This window comes from Falco rusticolus, chromosome 1 (genome assembly GCF_015220075.1).
Source record: "Falco rusticolus isolate bFalRus1 chromosome 1, bFalRus1.pri, whole genome shotgun sequence".
NCBI lineage: Eukaryota > Metazoa > Chordata > Aves > Falconiformes > Falconidae > Falco > Falco rusticolus.
In genome coordinates this window covers 110481367-110499140 of record NC_051187.1, presented here as the reverse complement: position 1 = coordinate 110499140, position 17774 = coordinate 110481367, and the positions used below count along the sequence as shown (strand labels likewise).

The 17774-nt window shown below is 42.1% G+C and overlaps 1 protein-coding gene across 4 annotated transcripts in view; it reads right to left on the bottom strand.

The window, feature by feature from the left end:
• WDFY3 (WD repeat and FYVE domain containing 3) overlaps positions 1-17774 on the bottom strand; it is a 185192-nt gene that overhangs the window by 134717 nt on the left and 32701 nt on the right. For all 4 annotated transcript variants that reach the window (XM_037396249.1, XM_037396260.1, XM_037396258.1 and 1 more), the window contains exon 2: positions 10123-10217. The gene's annotated coding sequence lies outside the window, so the exon portion shown is untranslated. The remainder of the gene's footprint in view (positions 1-10122; positions 10218-17774) is intronic.

Genomic DNA, 17774 nt, shown 5'->3' with positions numbered 1-17774 from the left:
GCAAAGTCTACGACCACCTCATCGGCATATAAACACAGACCTGACCTCCAAAAAGCAATTCGGATTTGCTAGCCATGAAGGGAGTCTGAAATTCCATACCTCAAACTGTGTGCTCCATGGCATCTCCTTAGGTTGGGAGGAAAAAAAGGTAATATTTATGCCAGAACAAAGTTTAAAATCATTTGTAAAAGACAAAATATATTACCATTGCAGAGCTGAGGACGAAATAAAACTCTTCGTGTGTAAAAGAAGCCTTTCTACTTTAGGAGATGAGGAATGGTCGCTCCAGGGGGAGAAAAAAAACCAAAAAACAAAACAAAAAAAACCCCCACACCACCAAAACCAGAACAACTTTCCATGTTTCACTAACCCTAATCGTTGGTTACAGTAAAGATCAAAGCAGTGGCTCTATATAGGTATTATGTTAGAAATGAGAGACCTGCGTTAGCACGTTCAGGTGGTTCATTCATAGACGTTCTGGCTCCAAGAAAATATTTGCTCATGCTTGTGCAATCACAGCACTACGGCATTTTTACACTCTGACCTGTTCCAATGCGGTCTCAAACTGGCAATTCAGTCCTGACTGCAACAAAGTCTGAACTAGTTCTAGGCATACAATTCCTCCTCTCCTTCAAGGAGCGTAAAGGACACTATTTACTAGAGAAACGTGGTAACTGAGGGGACAAAAATGTGTACAACATAAAAATCCTGACAGGCTGAAGGTAGACCAAGTTGGCTGAGCACAGACACAAAAGGTAACAACAAAAATAGGAGAAATTTCTCCTCTGACATATATTTCTGGAACACTCATTTATAGGAATATTGTGCCTGGTAAATTAACAAGTTTTAGACTGATAGGATAAAAATTCTGGTTTTCAATGTTCTCCATTTTCATAGATTACAAACACAGCAGATTACTTCTGGAAACTAAAATTTATGTTATTTATGATGCTAATCTGGAACTTTGTAACTGGACAGTCTTGCAGCTGTGAACGACCCCCATGCTAGCTCATTTATCTTGCTAGCCAGCAAAAACAACAGAAAAGCAAACTCAAATTGTCTGCAAACCTCAGTACTGCTATTAACACCTACAGCTGAAAAACATACAGGAGGAAAGCAAGTACTGAAACATCATTCTGGTTTTTGAACATACATTGGAAGAATTGAAACCTCTCAACATCTGCACCTCAGCAAAGTCATCTGAAATGGAGGAATCAATAAGATTATTCTGAACCAGAACATTACACGGAAAGCTTATAAAACAAGTAATCTATGCAGTGTCAGGAAAAGTTTGAATACTATAAAGACAGGTAATAACTGGTTAAAAAACCCAAATCAAAACAGAATGGGCTACTTGCTATCTCAATACTTTTGGACAGAAAATTCTAATTAACGAGTTCTTGCTATGTTCCCTGGTAAAATATCTTGAGCTTCTTTGAATACTGTTTTTCTTGGGGGTTTTTGTTTTTAAAAGGCCTGAATAAACTGATTTGCATTAATTGGACAAACAGAATGCCAGTTACGGCCTGTTGGGAATCAAGCAGAACTGAAATTTTACTTTGCCAACCTGAACTGCATGGCAATGACTAAACCATGCCATTCAGGAGAGGAAACGCTGCTAAGAAGCCCCTGGAAAAAAAAAAAAAAAAAGTAAAGGGGAGTGGGGGGGTGAGAGCATGGTGACACAAGATAACAAACAAAAAAGCAAAGTAATCTGGATTCTGAATAGATAAGCATATGCTTGGTTGGTATACAGACATCAACAAATGCATAGGGGAAAAAACCCACTCTTCCAGAGGGTGGCTCTTGCATTAGGAGTATATAAAAAGCCTTCCTAGAAAACTTACTCTACTAGAATCAACAATGAAACAATGGGCTGTTATTAGGAACCCAGAGAGTGCTTTGGTCTGTTTGCCTTTCCAAGTAACAGGGGTGGGAGTGAAGATGGAGAAGGAAACCTGTGAACCTGGAACACCAGACAGGCTGCTATATTGAAGCAGTAAGGCCATGCACTGAACAGTGTAATCCCAAACAACATGTTCAGTAAGGAAAATAGTGAGTCTAAGCACAGCCCTGATATTTAGCTAAGAAAAAAAAAATGTTTTTAAAAGGATCATGGTATTACACAGAATGGGTCCTTGTTTGTTGTGGTGGTGGTAGTGCTTTTTCTTACCAACAGCAACTAAAGCACGAAGTTCCTCCAGCCATGTAAAACAGCCGTTTATATACCCCAAAGAAGAACACTTCTTCTGGCTTTAGGAAATTTACATAGGAAAGATCAGTAAATAGAAGTCCATTACCTGTAAAATTTGTCTCCATAGAGGTGCCCTTGTTTCTAACAACCAGGGTAAGAAAAACAACAAAATAATTATATCCGTACATGCTTGGCTGATGTAATGAAATTCCTCTCTCTGCTTCCATCTAGTAAGAAAGAGTGCAGCAGAAACAGCAGCGGATCAGCGTTAAACCCTGGGCACAAATACTTATTTCTGAAGCAACAGGAACTAAATAAGGGTGGATGATCACAACCTCTTAAGTTGCACATTCATAGTATTCCTAACTGCAAAACGGAACCAAACAGCCCAAGACCTTATAATTAGCAACTCAGACCAGAGATGTATGGAAAAGCAGTACAAAATACTTGCATACCCATCAGCAGTACCTTTCAGACAATAAGGAATCTCTTCAAATTACCACATTATTCCACTGCGTGTTTGTGCTCAACAGGAAGCTGCTGAACTTGTCCCTCCCCTACACACCCCCAGGCAAAGGCCCCCGGTAAACACATCGGTGAATCTGGGCACCATGGCCAACAGCATTTAATGGACTACTCGTGAACTGACTTTTTCTTGGATGGGGTTCCCCTACACTGACACTAGATATTCTGGGACATTAAAGTTGGTGTCCCTCACACAGGGACAAAGCTGCAACATTTTCAAAAATCCATGCTTATTTAGCTTGCTTTTTATTGCCAGTAATAGGGTTGGTTTATGTATTATTTACCATAACTACTTTCAAAACTATTTTTGTTTTCCTCTCCATTACCCATGTTCTAGTCCTGCTTGGCAATAATGCCAAAATGAAAGTTATATTTCACAGTGAATAAATTTATGCAGTACACTGCAAGACTGAGTAGAAAAGCTAGAATCAGCTAGAAAAAAAGCTAAAAAAAATGTGAGTTTCTGTGGTTGTCTGACCTTGGCTGAATGCCAGGTGCCCACCAAAGCTGCTCTATCACTCCCCTCCTCAACCAGACGGCAGAGACGAAATATAACGAAAGACTTGTGGGTCGAGATAAAGACAGAGAGAGATCACTCAGCAATTGCCACCACAGGCTAAACAGACTTGACTTGGGGAAATCAATTAAATTTATTACCATTCAAATCAGAAAAAAAACCCCCACCTTTCCTCCATCCCTCCTTTCTTCCCAGGTTTAATTTAATTCCCAATTTCTCTACCTCCTCCCCTCAAAGCAGCGCAGAGGAATGAGGGTTATGGTTAGTTCATGGCACATTTCTGCCACTCCTTCCTCACACTCTTCTTCCACTCCAGCATGAAGTCCCTCACCTGGGAGACCGTTCTCCATGAACTTCTCAAACATGAGTCCTTCCCACAGGCTGCAGTTCTTCACACACTGCTCCAGTGTGGGTCCCTGCCACAGGGTGCAGTCCTTCAGGGATGGACTACTCCAGCGTGGGTCCCCTGCAAGTCCACAAGTCCTGCCAGCAAACCCGCTCCAGTGCGGGCTTCCCATGGGTCACAGCCTCCTTCAGGCATCCACCTGCTCCAGCGTGGGGGCCTCCCTGGGCTGCAGGTGGATATCTGCCCCACCATGGACCTCCACAGGCTGCAGGGGCACAGCCTGCCTCACAGTGGGCTTCACCACAGGCTGCAGGGGAATCTCTGCTCCAGCACTTGGAGCACCTCCTGCCCCTCCTTTGCTGACCTTGATGTCTGCAGAGTTGTTGCTCTTCAATAGTCTCACCCCTCTCTCCCACTGACGCAACTTTTTTTTTTTTTCCTCTTACTGTGATACCCTAAAGGCACTACCGCTGTTGCTGATGAGCTTTGCCTTGGCCAGCAGTAGGTCCACCTTGGAGCCGGCTGGCATTGGCTCCACAGGGCACGGGGGAAGATTCTGGCATCTTCTCACAGAAGCTGCCCCTGTAGCCCCCCTGCTGCCAAAACCTTGCCATGTAAACCCACTACATTCCACACCTCACCTCTGAAAATCACGCATTTAGGAGTTTTCCTTCAAATCCATGCTCATCATACAAAGTTCATCATACAAGTTCACAGACTTCACCCACTACCAAGGAAAAGAATTCTCCATGCTAAAAATCAAAATAATGTCATCACAACACTGAATCAAAGTGGACAATTTACACACAATCCACCCCTCATCATGGTGAAGGGACAACAGAAATTCTCCATGATCATTTTGCTCTTCACTCTCTAGCTGTGTTCAGTCCATGTTTTGCTCGTTACCTCTCCTGTTTACTATCTTTATCTCAAATTTCTTGGGCACCATATTGGGCATCAAAAAGGACTGTAGTGTTTTGGCCCTGGCTGAATGCCAGGTGCCCACCAAAGCTGATCTATCACTCCCCTCCTCAACCAGATGGCTGAGACTAAATATAACAAAAGGCCTGTAAGTTGAGATAAGGACAGGGAGACACTCAGCAATTACCATCACACTGCCACAGGGGTGCTACCACCATCATTGATTAGCTCGCCCTTGCCCAACGGTGGGGGTGGGGTCCGTCTTGGAGCCAGCTGGCATTGGCTCTGTCGGACATGGGGGAAGCTTCTGGCATCTTCTCACAGAAGCCACCTCTATAGCCCCCCTCACTACTAAAGCCTTGTCATGCAAACCCACTACAGCTTCTCTTACTCAAAGAGAAGAAATGAAGCCTACAGCACTCAGACACAGGCAAATTTCTATTTTAATACGATGGGTGGTTCTCCAACTTTGTTATATTTCCAAGAACATTGCATTTCAAGTTGATAGCAAGCTTGCTTCACAGGAACTATTACACTTGAGAACAGGCTCACATTAGCTGTATTTTGAAAACTATGCACAAGACAAACTAAAATAAAGTATTTTTTTCCTCAGGTGAAATGACAAACGCAATCTACCTATTTTTTATTTATTTCTGTATAGCCAGCATCCTAAAACCAGGAAATTATGCACAATTACTTACATTACTTAAAATATCACTGTATTTTTACTAAATCTGAGCTTGTAATTTGGTTGTTTATTTTTATAACAGCAAGTACAACTCCAGAAGAGTCTGACAAGAAAAACTAAGGAAATGTTAGGCTGGGGGCGGGAGTGGGGCAAGTATCATGCAAAGAAATACAAGTAGTTTGTATTCACTTAGGTCTCATCCTACCTCAAATTCTTGACGTTCAGTGCAAGCACCTTAGTTTTCAAATCCTCTCCTTGTAAGATATTACTAATAGGAGACGGCAAGTTCCTCTGCCTACAAGCCGCTGCCAGCCCATCATTAGTAAACATCCTTCTGGCAGTCAGGCGGTCCGCCTGGGCTTCACACCGCCAGCCCCAGCGCTGGCTGTACCAGCACACAGGCTGGTTTGATTGCAGAGCACAGCCTGTCCCTCCCGGCGAGCAGAGGGATGCAGGAAGGGGAGGAGGAACTGCGATGCTAAAGGGGAAAAGGGATTCCTCCTTTGGCCTTACAACGCCCAGGCCACAGTAAGTGATACAGCTGCTTCACAAAAATAAATTAAAATCACACAAGCAGCAGCAGAATGAGACAAAAAGCTGCATGTTCACGTAAAAAGACATCTGCTCTGCAACACAGTCACTGCAAATGAGAACAGCTTATACATGAATTTTGTAAAACAATTTTCCTAATTTTCTCATCTCATAGAAAAATAAATCTGTTTAATTTCTGTAACAATAGAACTAATTATTCTCAAAACAATAAAAGATGTACAAGTGACATTTCTTACCAGAATCTATATCAGATGCAATGTGGGTTTTCCTAACGTTAACTTAAAATTCTCTGCCTGTTTTTTTTATACAGTGTTTACTATTCTAGTTTGCAATGCTATTTTCATGCACAACACCACACAATCTAGAATAGCTAGTTCAGATCATAACTGCCAGGTGTTCTGGTTTAGTAACAACAACTATTCAGAAGTGGTAGAATTTCCCTGGGAAATCCATTATCAATAACTACAGTTACTTGCATGTTATGTCGTGCCACTACACTAACCCCTTTCTCCAGTAATAACCAAAGGCACAGAAAACAAATCAGGATTGACACTACAGCTCTCTGAAAAAAATTCTCCCAGTGCCACAGAAGGATGATCAAATGACTACAACAGTCACTCCTTTATAACTAAATTTATCCCAGAAAAGAGCCTGAATATTCACACAGTAATAGCACAATTACTGAAGCAGAATTATTGACAGTAATTGTACACAAAATGCACTGCACCATCATTTACAGCTATTGAAATTACTTACTAGTTAGTTATTGCAGGTCCTGGCTTCTGCAGTGCATCCGTGAAACTGTATGGACTCATTTGGACATCCTGCACCATGCTTGGCCATTTCTGGATGCAAACAACCTGGGGACAGAACTTACTCTCTGGAAGTGAAAGGACATGACTTTTTCAACACTTTCCCTTTTCTCTAGTTTCGTGTTCTTTTCAAGCTTTGATGGTAACCAGCACATAGAATAATGATAACTACTCTTGTTCATTTTTAGAACAAACACCACACAACAAACAGAGTGAAACGCAGCAATACGTTGCCAAACAAAAACACATTAAAAAATAGGTAATTAAATGCTGAATGCTATGATTTAATTGCAACAATAGTGCCGCAGCAAAGGCTTCTTCTCTTACACATCCATATATTCCTTTACATTTTTACCATACATTCCTTTCTTCAATTTGATTTTATCTCTCTGTCAGAATTTGCAGATGTTCCCTCAAGTACACATTCCCAGGTTGCTCAGTCTGGGAACAAGGAGTGAGAGAGGGAGGAAGGTGTTTGGGCTTTTTACATCAACTTGTTTGATAATAGCTGTCATTTGAACAAAGAAAGGATGCCCTGAAAGCAGAGTAATTTACATAGAGCTCAGAGGGATAGCAATATTCAGGTACCTGAAGTAAAGTGATTTATTCAAGCACTGTTACACATTACATAGAATGCATACAGACACACACATTCTCACAACACAGCCTTGGGTACAAGAGTTGTCCTGCATGTTGAAAAGAAACCATGTAACGGCACAGCCGCAGTGCTGACTTTTACTTATGACCAAGTTCAAGAGATGGCATCACTGAAAAGAGTGACCAGTTCAACTCTGACAAATGGCACAGAAACAACGAAGTCAACTTAGCAAAGATGCACTTTGGTGTAAGGTACAGGGCTTTTCACAGTAGCTGTATGTTCCCTATCAAAAGAAGTATTTGTGCAAGCTTCCATATCAGAGGACTCAACAGAAGATTAAGCAAGATAGCCATCTCTCTACCACAGGAAAAAATTTCATCATGCTGAACCATGGAGCAAAGCAGAGAGCAGCAGCCTCTCACTAGCACTCCTCTCATGCAGGTATTACAGGGGTGACTTTTTTTATCTCCCCCCCCCCCCTTCTTTTTTAAAAAGAGTGACCTTTTAGCAGCATTGAAGAATAAACAGTATTTCTAATAAACTCCTGCTGCAATAAAGCCAGATGGCAGCCCACTGCTCCATTGTTTTTTCCTCATTTACAAAAATTGCTGCACATCCAAGTTTCATCTTGAACACTTTGAACAGTCATTCCTCCATCTACAGGAACATGCCTTTGAGACTTCTCCCAGGCAGCTCTTTGAAGTTATAATCAAACAAGAGAAAGCTATAAAGCTAGGTTTACTGTGCCTCCAGTTTGTTTCAATTCATGGGACCTAGAGTCTTTCCAAGGGATTGCCTAAGGCTTGCCTTTCACAGGCTGTCACTTATCAGTAGAGTAGCTCTTCCAATACCCTCTATCTTGGACATAAGACAGCAACAAAACATTAACAGTATTCTTGCTATTCCAATTACACCACTGGTACACCTCGTCTCTGTTGGTCAGATCTATTTATTATGAAGTAAATCTGTGGTTTTGCTGAAAAAACATTTGCTAGGATACTGATGAGCCCTACTCCAAGAAGTCAGGAAAACGGCAGTAGTGATTACAGAACCAGAGAGCAGCATTTCCACCTAATTAACCTCAACAGAGGTAATTTTTTCCCTCGGTACATTTCACATCCATAGACAGGAGCATGTAAAAGGAAGTTTCAGGCATTAACCTATTACTAGCAAAAATTTTTGACCCAGTGTGAAATACTGGTGCTTACGTCTAAGGGAGACAGCAAATTAATCTTTCATGATAACCTGACAACTATGGGAAGCGCATTGTGTATGCAAAAGCACGGCACGTAAACATCCCTTTCTATCACAGAGAGCTTAAAACAAAGCCGTATGTCAGACTTCTCTAACACAATCCCGGATGACAACTATTTCTACCTTTCGTATCTTACTCCACAAAAACTCTCAAAAAATACAGTATAAGCCTTTCATCTTTTTTTATTCTCCATAATGTAGAATGTATTTTAAAAAAATATCTACACATATCAAGTCGAAGGGAGCAAGGCATTTTCTAGGAAAGAAAAAAAAAAAGTATATTTCTGTCAGATGCCCTTGTGGACAGATTGGGGTTTTTTGTTAATGAATAAAACATTTGAGACTGAAGAAGCTGCTCAGAGCTAGAATGAAAACACTGATGTTGGAATGCAGGATTTCATACAAAAGGATGTGTTTTGAGGTTTTTGTCTTTCTGTGTGATTTTGTTAAATTAGAAGTGATATCTCCCCTTGAACATTTTACAACTTTCAGTTTTATACCAGGTAAGATACAGATAGTGAGAGTATATGAATAACTAAAGCTGTCAGTAAGTAATGGCACCACTTACAATAACAGTTGTTAAACTCTACATGCCTCAAAGAGTGATGCCAACTAGCATTTCCTTGTATGAACAGGTCTTTTTCCACTGGGTCATCTCTTCATTTTCTGTGTCTGATGTGCTGCAGCATTTTTTTCCAGTTTTTTTATTATTTGCTCCAAAAGGATCTATATGTTCAAGGGTATCCTAGTAAAGCTTGGACATTACTCTTCATAAAGTAAGCTAACAAAGATTAGAAATCCTTTACAGTAACCAGACAGGTTTAATAGATTTTAATTCAACTGCTTTTATGGAAATTCACTTCTTTGCTTAGGAGCACTTCGACATGCCTACCTCCACCCCACCCCCTCCCCACCCGCGTCATCAAATTTTACTTGCTACATTCATTTTTCATCAGCAAAACAAAGCATTACTGAATCTGATATTTATACGAGCTTTTTTGACCCATTAAGAAGAAATCCACTGGGTGGTAAATCCTCTTTAGCTTTACAAAAAATGTGAAAGTAAACTAGACTGAATATTCTACCTGCAAAAGGAAGCCTCTTGTAGGCCATAACAGTTGTAGCAGAACTATATAGCTATCAGGAAAAACAATTGCAGCAAGCAGTCTACCCAGCTTGTACATAATTCAAAGAAACAAACAAAATCAAAATTCAAGTCACTCAAGGCAAACGTAGAAATAACACTACCTTTGTGTGGCTAGAGAATGATCTCTCACAGCCTGCCATTCTATAGAAGAGCAGGAGTATTCTTCTCTCAAAGTAAAAATGAGAGGCTTGAAAAACTCAATAAGTAATCATGTATTATGATCTCATGTATTATGATCACTCACTCTCACCTTCTGTTGTTGTTTTTTTTTAATCTATCAATTAAAACCTCTAGGTTTAACGCAGCTTGACTCTGAGCACACCTCACACCACACAACTTTCTGTGACTCCCAACTATATATTTTTACAGCATCTACACAGAAAAACAAAATCCTAAATTTTGTTTGGGTAGAGCAATTTTAAACTGACCATGTCCTGACAGTGCCTGAATTAACTCTCTTTCTGTGACAGGCAAATGAACTGCTTCACACAGAATTTGTTGAAGAGTGTGCCAATTACAAATCAAAAGGCAATTTCTACAAAAGCTCTTAAGCATCCATGTCACTAACCTCTACAGCATTCCTGGGATCAGGGCAAACAGCTTCAAAAGACCAGGGCCCATTCCTTTCAGAGGTCTCTCTTCAACACCAAAGCTGTTCTTTCACTAGGTAAAGTAAAAGGGAAAAAGGTTAGAATATAAATGTGACAATAAAATCACAAAGCTTTGCCATTTTGAAACGGAAGAGTAGTCAGTCCTATGACAACTGGACTTTCACAAACCATAGAAATCTTTTAAATAGCTCCTGAAAAATGAGCTATAGCAAACTAGAAATCGACACACAGCATTATGCTTAAACAAGCATTATCTTCCCAATTAAATGATACTCACTGAGAGCACATGAACTGCTAGAAGAGTTACTATGAAGTGCAAGTCCAGTAATTAATGAACTGACAGCCTGTGATCAGCAAGAGCACCCGTCTACGGAACTACATGATTTCTCATCATTGCAGCAGGGGAATAAGAACTAAACTGCATTGACTCCAACCCAGCCGAGCAACTGTGAAGCTACTGAATGCATCTAGCTTACCCTGGCCTCTCCCCTAGCTTTTCTGCTCCTTTTTTCAGAGTTTTAAAATGCTTACCTTCGATTGTGCAACTGGACACACACAAGCCAACAAGGGGCACTGAGTCTAAGCTCACTTCAGCATGACTCCATGAATCCATCACAAGATTCTCCAAAGCTAATCTAAGGCAGGTGGCAGAGGCAGCAAAACCACCACTATCCACTGTTGGACCTGGCAAACCAGGTACCCCGGTGAAATGCTGCACCTCAGTTAATTAGCCATGAGGTGGCAGACCATTATTTTACCTCTTATTCCCAGTCGGCCCCATTGGGCACTAGTAGTTCAGATGTTCCTGCGCTACAGTGCACTGCACAGCACAGGCGTATCTGAAGCAACTGGGAAAACTTTGCAATACAATTCACATCATTGTTGTTTAATTATTTCATACATTAAAAAGAGTGAGAAATATTTTAGCGGGGGGAAATCAACACAGGTCAAAACTAGCACCACAGCATCAGGTACCTTAGAAAGGCTTTGTGGGAGACAGGGCATTAATCTGACAAACTTGCTCAGAGAGAGGTTGCAGGGCTTAGTAACAATAAAACATTTTGTTACAACATTGTATGCACTAAAAACTTCGATAACTTGCTGGGAAGTGCAAGAGTTCACTATTAATAGCTAAAGCAAGAAGTCCTCTTCTAACTCCATTTTCCCTGAACATAAAATCCTCTGCTACTCCTGGGACAGGGAAGTCAATTAAAGCACACCATTTGAGACCTGGGAATGTATTTCTTTGTAAAACTAAGGGCCCTTACTTGAGTGAAGCCTGCTTTTAGAAAGAACACTCCTATTTTAATCTAGGAAATTAGTAAAGGCGTCTGAGCAACAAACTAGAAAAATACACCAACATGCCCCCAGTAAACAGGACAACAGGATAGTGAGTCCAATTTCCAGAGGGACCCATCCACTCAGTGCACTTCATGTGCTCACCCCAATAGCATTCTCAACAGCATCTTCATTACTTCAGCTCACCTACCTCTCCTACCCACAGCCCACACAGCATCCGCTTACAATTATTTTCTCAGGACATTAGCTCCAGCAACATATCTGCAGTGGTCACCCTAAAACTATATAAACTCAGACAAGCAGATATCCTAGAATCCAGTCTCATGTGTTTCACTGCATCCATGCCCATGATTTATGTGGTATCTTAGACGCTGCTTTGCCAGTGTGAAAATCCAGGTTCACATGAGGCCTGGGCAACATACCGCAGGCCCACACTGCCACACAGTCACCCAGCCTAGAGAACCACCCTTACGGCACCCTCGCCGTACTCAATATGACGTGCTCGTGAAAAGCCTTTATCCTCTGCTTCTATCCACCTCATCTCCCCTCACTTATCTCAGCAACATGCAACTGTTGGTGGGGAAACATAAGGAGCCAGCAGCCAGTACCAGATATTGTATGTGTGCACAGGATGTGGAACAGTAGAAATTGGACCACAAAGCCCAGAAACTGGACCAGAAAACCCAGCAAAAAGTAGGGTGAGCACTTTTATTTTTACCTCCACAAAAGCAACAATGTTTCACTCTGTTAAGAACTTGATTACATCACAAACAACCTCTCAGGTTCAAAATGACAGATTTTTATTTTTAAATACAGACAATGCCAATCTCAGGTAAGGTCTCCAAATCAGATCAGACTGCAATTAAGCCAAACTTAATTAACGCTTACTATATTTGCAAAACTCAAATGACCAGTGACACTACAAGTACTCAAAGCCCACAAGCTTACTTGAACAGAAATCGACGGTTAGTACCAGCATCTCCTCCAGCTAAAATAGTAAAAAACACCATTGGGAACCCTGAAGACACCTTGCAATCCTTATTCATAGGCCTTATTTACTTGTCTAAGAGAAACTAGGTGCAGTAAAAAGTATGAATGAAGGGAGAACCAAGGAACCATGCCTCCAACCAGGTCTTTTGGGATCTGAACCATCTATAGTTTATCTATATTCCCATAGTACATTTGGAATGCCTTGTCTCTTTAAGTCTTGATTCCCTTACATATATCCTGCTTCCATATTTTAAGTTTGTTAGGGTCACAATGGCTTGAGAAATACTTCATAAAAAGCATCTGCACAGAATTGCTTTGATTTAGTCTCAAAACCAATTAACATGGGAGACAGGAGGTGCTGTTTAAACATAGTTAACAGAACTAAATAAATGCCTTCATTGGTGCCAAAAATAAACCACTCCCACTTTACTTAAATCAGCCAACCTACAGTATTGCCCAAGCTCAAATTTTCCCTATAGTCATCAGCTGAGCTACCAAAAGTGGCTGCAAAGCCAACAGCATGCTCCATTTATACTACAGCAAGGAGAAAATGGAAGTTTTCAACCTTGAATATCTCAAAATACCGACATCCTCCAAAGAAATATAACTAATTAACAAAATAGCTTCATTTTGAACCCACTGGTCACAAAAAGCAGAACTCTGGAAACACCCAAGAGAATTCAAGCAACACCAGTCTCCTCACATCCCCCATCCTAGTGAAGGCTCAGGAACATCCCAAGCAGAAATTGCAGCTAGTCTATGTCCTTCAACTATGCCACACTCAGACATAAACCCTGCTGCAAGTTGTGAGAAAGAACTCTTTCTGGTCAGTGCCAAGGGGCAGCATAGCTTCAAAACCTTCTACTTAATCGAGCCTCTGCTGTAAAGAAGAAACGCCGCTGGGAAATATACTGGTATGTTAAATGCTGAAAACAAAATCCTTTCTCTTCATGCTTGAGGAAAGGATTTATGTTTTCCAAACAATCAAAAATCACATTTACCTTTCTTAGAAGATTTCATACAGCATTCGCCCTCTCTCCATCTGAACTAGGTGCCTGACCCTCCACAGGGACAGTGGATCTCCTGGTGGCACACAGGCACAAAAGGGACTCCATGGCTGTGCTGCCCACAGGCTTCCTTACATATCTCTGTCCACTGAAAGGGTGCAGAAAGGAACGTAAGTTCACCCTGAATCAGACTGCACCTTTGTGCTGGTTTTGGCTGGGAAAGAGTTTTCCTCACAGTAGGGGGCTCTGCTTTGGATTTGTGCTGCAAATATTGTTCATGATCCGGGATGTTTTCGTTATTGTTGAGCAGTGCTTACACAGAGTCAAGGCCTTTTCTACTCCTCACACCATCCCACTAATGAGTAGGCTGGGGGTGCACAAGTAGTTGTGAGGAGATGCAGTTGGGACAGCAGATCCCAGGTGACCAAAGGGATCTATTCCATACCATACAACATCATGCTCAGCATATAAAGATGGGGGAAGAAGGAGGAAGGGGGGACATTCAGAGTGATGTTGTCTGTCTTCTCAAGTAGCCGTTAATGTATCATGGAGCCCTGTTTTCCTGGAGATGGCTGAACACCTGTCTGCCGGTGGGAAGCAATAAATGAATTCCTTGTTTTGCTTTGCTTGCACACGTGGCTTTGGCTTTACCTATTAACATGTCTTTATCTGAGGCCACGAGTTTTTTCACTTTTACCCTTTTGATTTTCTCTCCCCCATCCCACCAGGGGGGAGCAGTTGAGCAGCTGAGCGGCTGTGTGGTGCTTAGTTGCCACCTGCAGTTAAACCACCACCTTTCCAGACACACACTGAGAAGACATGTGGCACCTTGCTCTCTGGCTAATGGCTTTCCCATTTGCAGATCCCACACTATCCAAAGGCTGCTGAAACCCACAATGGAAGAGAAGCATAGCTAAGAACCAAACTACCCATCTCATATTAGGTGTTTTCGCATGAACATTTCAAAAGCATATCAAGTGGAAATTACCTCATGAAAAGTAAATGACAAGTAACAAATATAATAGAGTTGCCACGTTTCCACTTGCTGTGCAAAACAAGTACATTTTCCTGATTTCTCATCCACCAGAATCCACCTTCACTGATGTACATACAGGCAGTAGGTGATTCAGCAGATGCCAGCACAACTGAGAAGCCACACTGCCAGCTCCCAGCTCTGAGTCACTTCGTTTTCTTGACCCACCACTGAACTCTGGCAGTAGCCACATCTATTACTTTCCAGAAATCAAGTGTCATTCAGAAAACAAGTTTTAGTCACCAAGAACACTCCCACCCATGGCTTACATAAAACTCCCTGTTGTACTGACAGGCTTCCTTAGGTTCATAGAGTTAGAATATGTCATTAACCACTATTTTTTCAAAACATAATATTAGGGTGGCCAGCTTAAGCATAACCAATAAAAACACAAATGACGCTTCACAACAGTTACCATCAAGTTTAACAGACATTTTCTTTTTCAGACAGCTCCCAATGTATAGGCATTTCTTGAAGAGTTCACGTATGTAATTTGTATAATTACACAAGATCATAAAAATATTTTTCCATCAAATGAATAGAAGTTTTGAGGGTTTTTTAACTATGTAATACAATGGGTCATCATATATTTTATAACAAATGCACTTTTTTATTATAAACATCTTTCTGTTAAGATAAAGGATACAGTCAACTGAACTTTAACTACTGCTTATCCAAACATTCTTCTTCAGAATTGACGCTGATAAGTTTAAATCAATTTCTAATAATATGTATGTACGATTTCAATAATTTCTCTTATCTCCCATTACTACTTTGTCTTTGTCATTTAAAAAATGTGCTTGCTGTAACATAAAACATTTACACTCCTGCATCCCACTAGGTATTCCACCAGGAAGCTTTAATTAGGTCTGTATTTTAATTCTGACTGAACATCTCAGTACTTCGAGGCACTGTTTCAAGAGTTTAACAAATCAAGTAGAGTTTGATCATTACCCTTACCAGACATCCCACAAAAGTGCGGAATAACAAATCTCAGCAATCACAAACAGCTTGGTTCCTGCGAAGAAGCAAATTGATAAAATAACATCATAAAATGCAGGGGTTTGTACCTCTCATTTCTGAAAAAGAAATACAAATGCTGTGCAGACTTCCAGTTTAGCAGCACCCCCCTCATTTAAGATATTTTGCAAGTATTCCTCCATGGATAAACTACGTTTATCAAGTTTACACATACTGTACGGGTGCCATCATAATATAAGAAAATGAAAGCCCTAAAATACGTGAAGTCCTTCAGTCTACCACCTCAGGGGAGGTAGGGGATGGAGATCCATGCAGCAGCAAAGATGCAAAGATTATTAATGTGTTAGAAACCACAGAAGTGCCTGAGAACACTGCACATCAGAATTTGGGCTTCTCCCTGCAAAAGGGTGGTGGATCAATAGCCCAACTAAAGTGCATCTACACCAACTCCCAAAGCACGGTCAATGAACAGGAGGAGCTGGAAGCCACTGTGCAGCAGGAAAACTATGACATAGTTGCCATCATGGAAACATGGAAGGATGACTCACATAACTAGGGTGCTGCAACAGATGGCTATAAACTCTTCAGAAGGGACAGGCAAGGAAGGAGAGGTAGCAGGGTGGTTCTTTATAATAGGGAGTGTTTTGATTGTCTAGAGCTTAATGATAGTGATGACAGGGTTGAGTGTTTATTGGTAAAAATCAGAAGGAAGGCCAACAAGGCAGATATCACGGTGGGAGTCTGGTATAGACCACCCAACCAGGATGAAGAGGCAGATGAAATATTCTGTAAGCAACTGGGAGAAGTCTCAGAATTGCTAGCCCTTGTTCTTGCGTGGGACTTCAGCTTACCAGATGTCTGCTGGAAATACAGTGCAGCACAGAGGAAACAGCCTAGGAGGTTCCTGGAGTGTGTGGGACAACTTCCTGACACAGCTGGTGAGTGAGCCAACAAGGAAAGGCACCCTGCTGGACCTGTGGCTTGGGAACAGAGAAGGACTTGTGGGTGGTGTGATGGCTGGAGGCCATCTTGGGCGTAGTGATCATGAAATGATAGTTACCGATTTTCGGAGAAGTAAGGAGAGGGGGGGCAGCAGAACTGCTACCCTGGTCTTCCAGAGGGCAGACTTCAGCCTGTTTAGAAGACCAGTTAACAGAGTCCTTTGGGAGAAAGACCTGGAAAGGTAAAGGAGTCCAGGAAGACTGGGCATTCTTCAAGCAGGGAATCTTAAAGGTGCAGGAACAGGCCATCCCCATGTGTCAAAAGACAACCTGGTGGGGAAGAACACAGGCCTGGCTGAACAGAGAGCTTTTGCTGGAACTCAGGGGGAAAAAAGCAAAGAAGTTTATGACCTTTAGAAGAAGGGGCAGGCAACTCTGGAGGACGACAAGGATGTCATGAGGTTAGGCAGGGAGACAATTAGAAAGGCCAAAGCCCAGCTAGAACTTAGACTGGCTACTGCCAGACAACATAATTAAAATGTTTCTATACATACATCAGCAATAAAAAGAGGACTAAGGAAAATCCCCATCCTTTACTGGATGTGGGGAGAGACATATCGACAAAGGATGAAGAAAAGGCTGGGGTAATTACTGCCTTCTTTGCCTCAGCCTTTAATAGTAAGACCAGTTGTTCTCCAGGTACCCAGCCCCCTGAGCTGGAAGACAGGGAGGGGGAGCAGAATGAAGCCACCATAATCCAAGGGGAAATGGTCAGTGACCTGCTACACCACTTCAACACACACACAAGTCTATGGGGCAGGATGGGACCACCGAGGGTACTGAGGGAGCTGGGGAACCGCTCACTCAGCCATTTGCCATCATTTACCAGCAGACCTGGCGAAACAGGGAGGTTCCAGTAGAGCAGAGGTTACCAAATGTGATGTCCATCTACAGGAAGGGCCAGAAGGAGGGTCTGGGAAGCTACAGGCCTGTCAGCCTGACCTCAGTGCCAGGGATGATTATAGAGAAAATCACCCTCAGCGCCATCACACAGCATGTACAGGGCAACCAGGTGATCAGGCCCAAAGAGCAGGGTTTTATGAAAGGCAGGTCCTGCTTGATGAACCTGATCTTCTCCAGCAAGTGACCCACTTCGTGGATCAGGGAAAGGCTGTGGGTGCTGTCTACCTGGACTTCCGTAAAGCCTTTGACACCGTGTCCCACAGCATCTCCTGGGGAAACCGGCTGCTCACAGCCTGTACGTGTGCGCTCCGGGCTGGGTAAAAGGCCGGCTGGCTGGCCGAGCCCAAAGGGGGGTGGGGAATGGAGCCACATCCAGCTGGCGGCCGGGCACACGG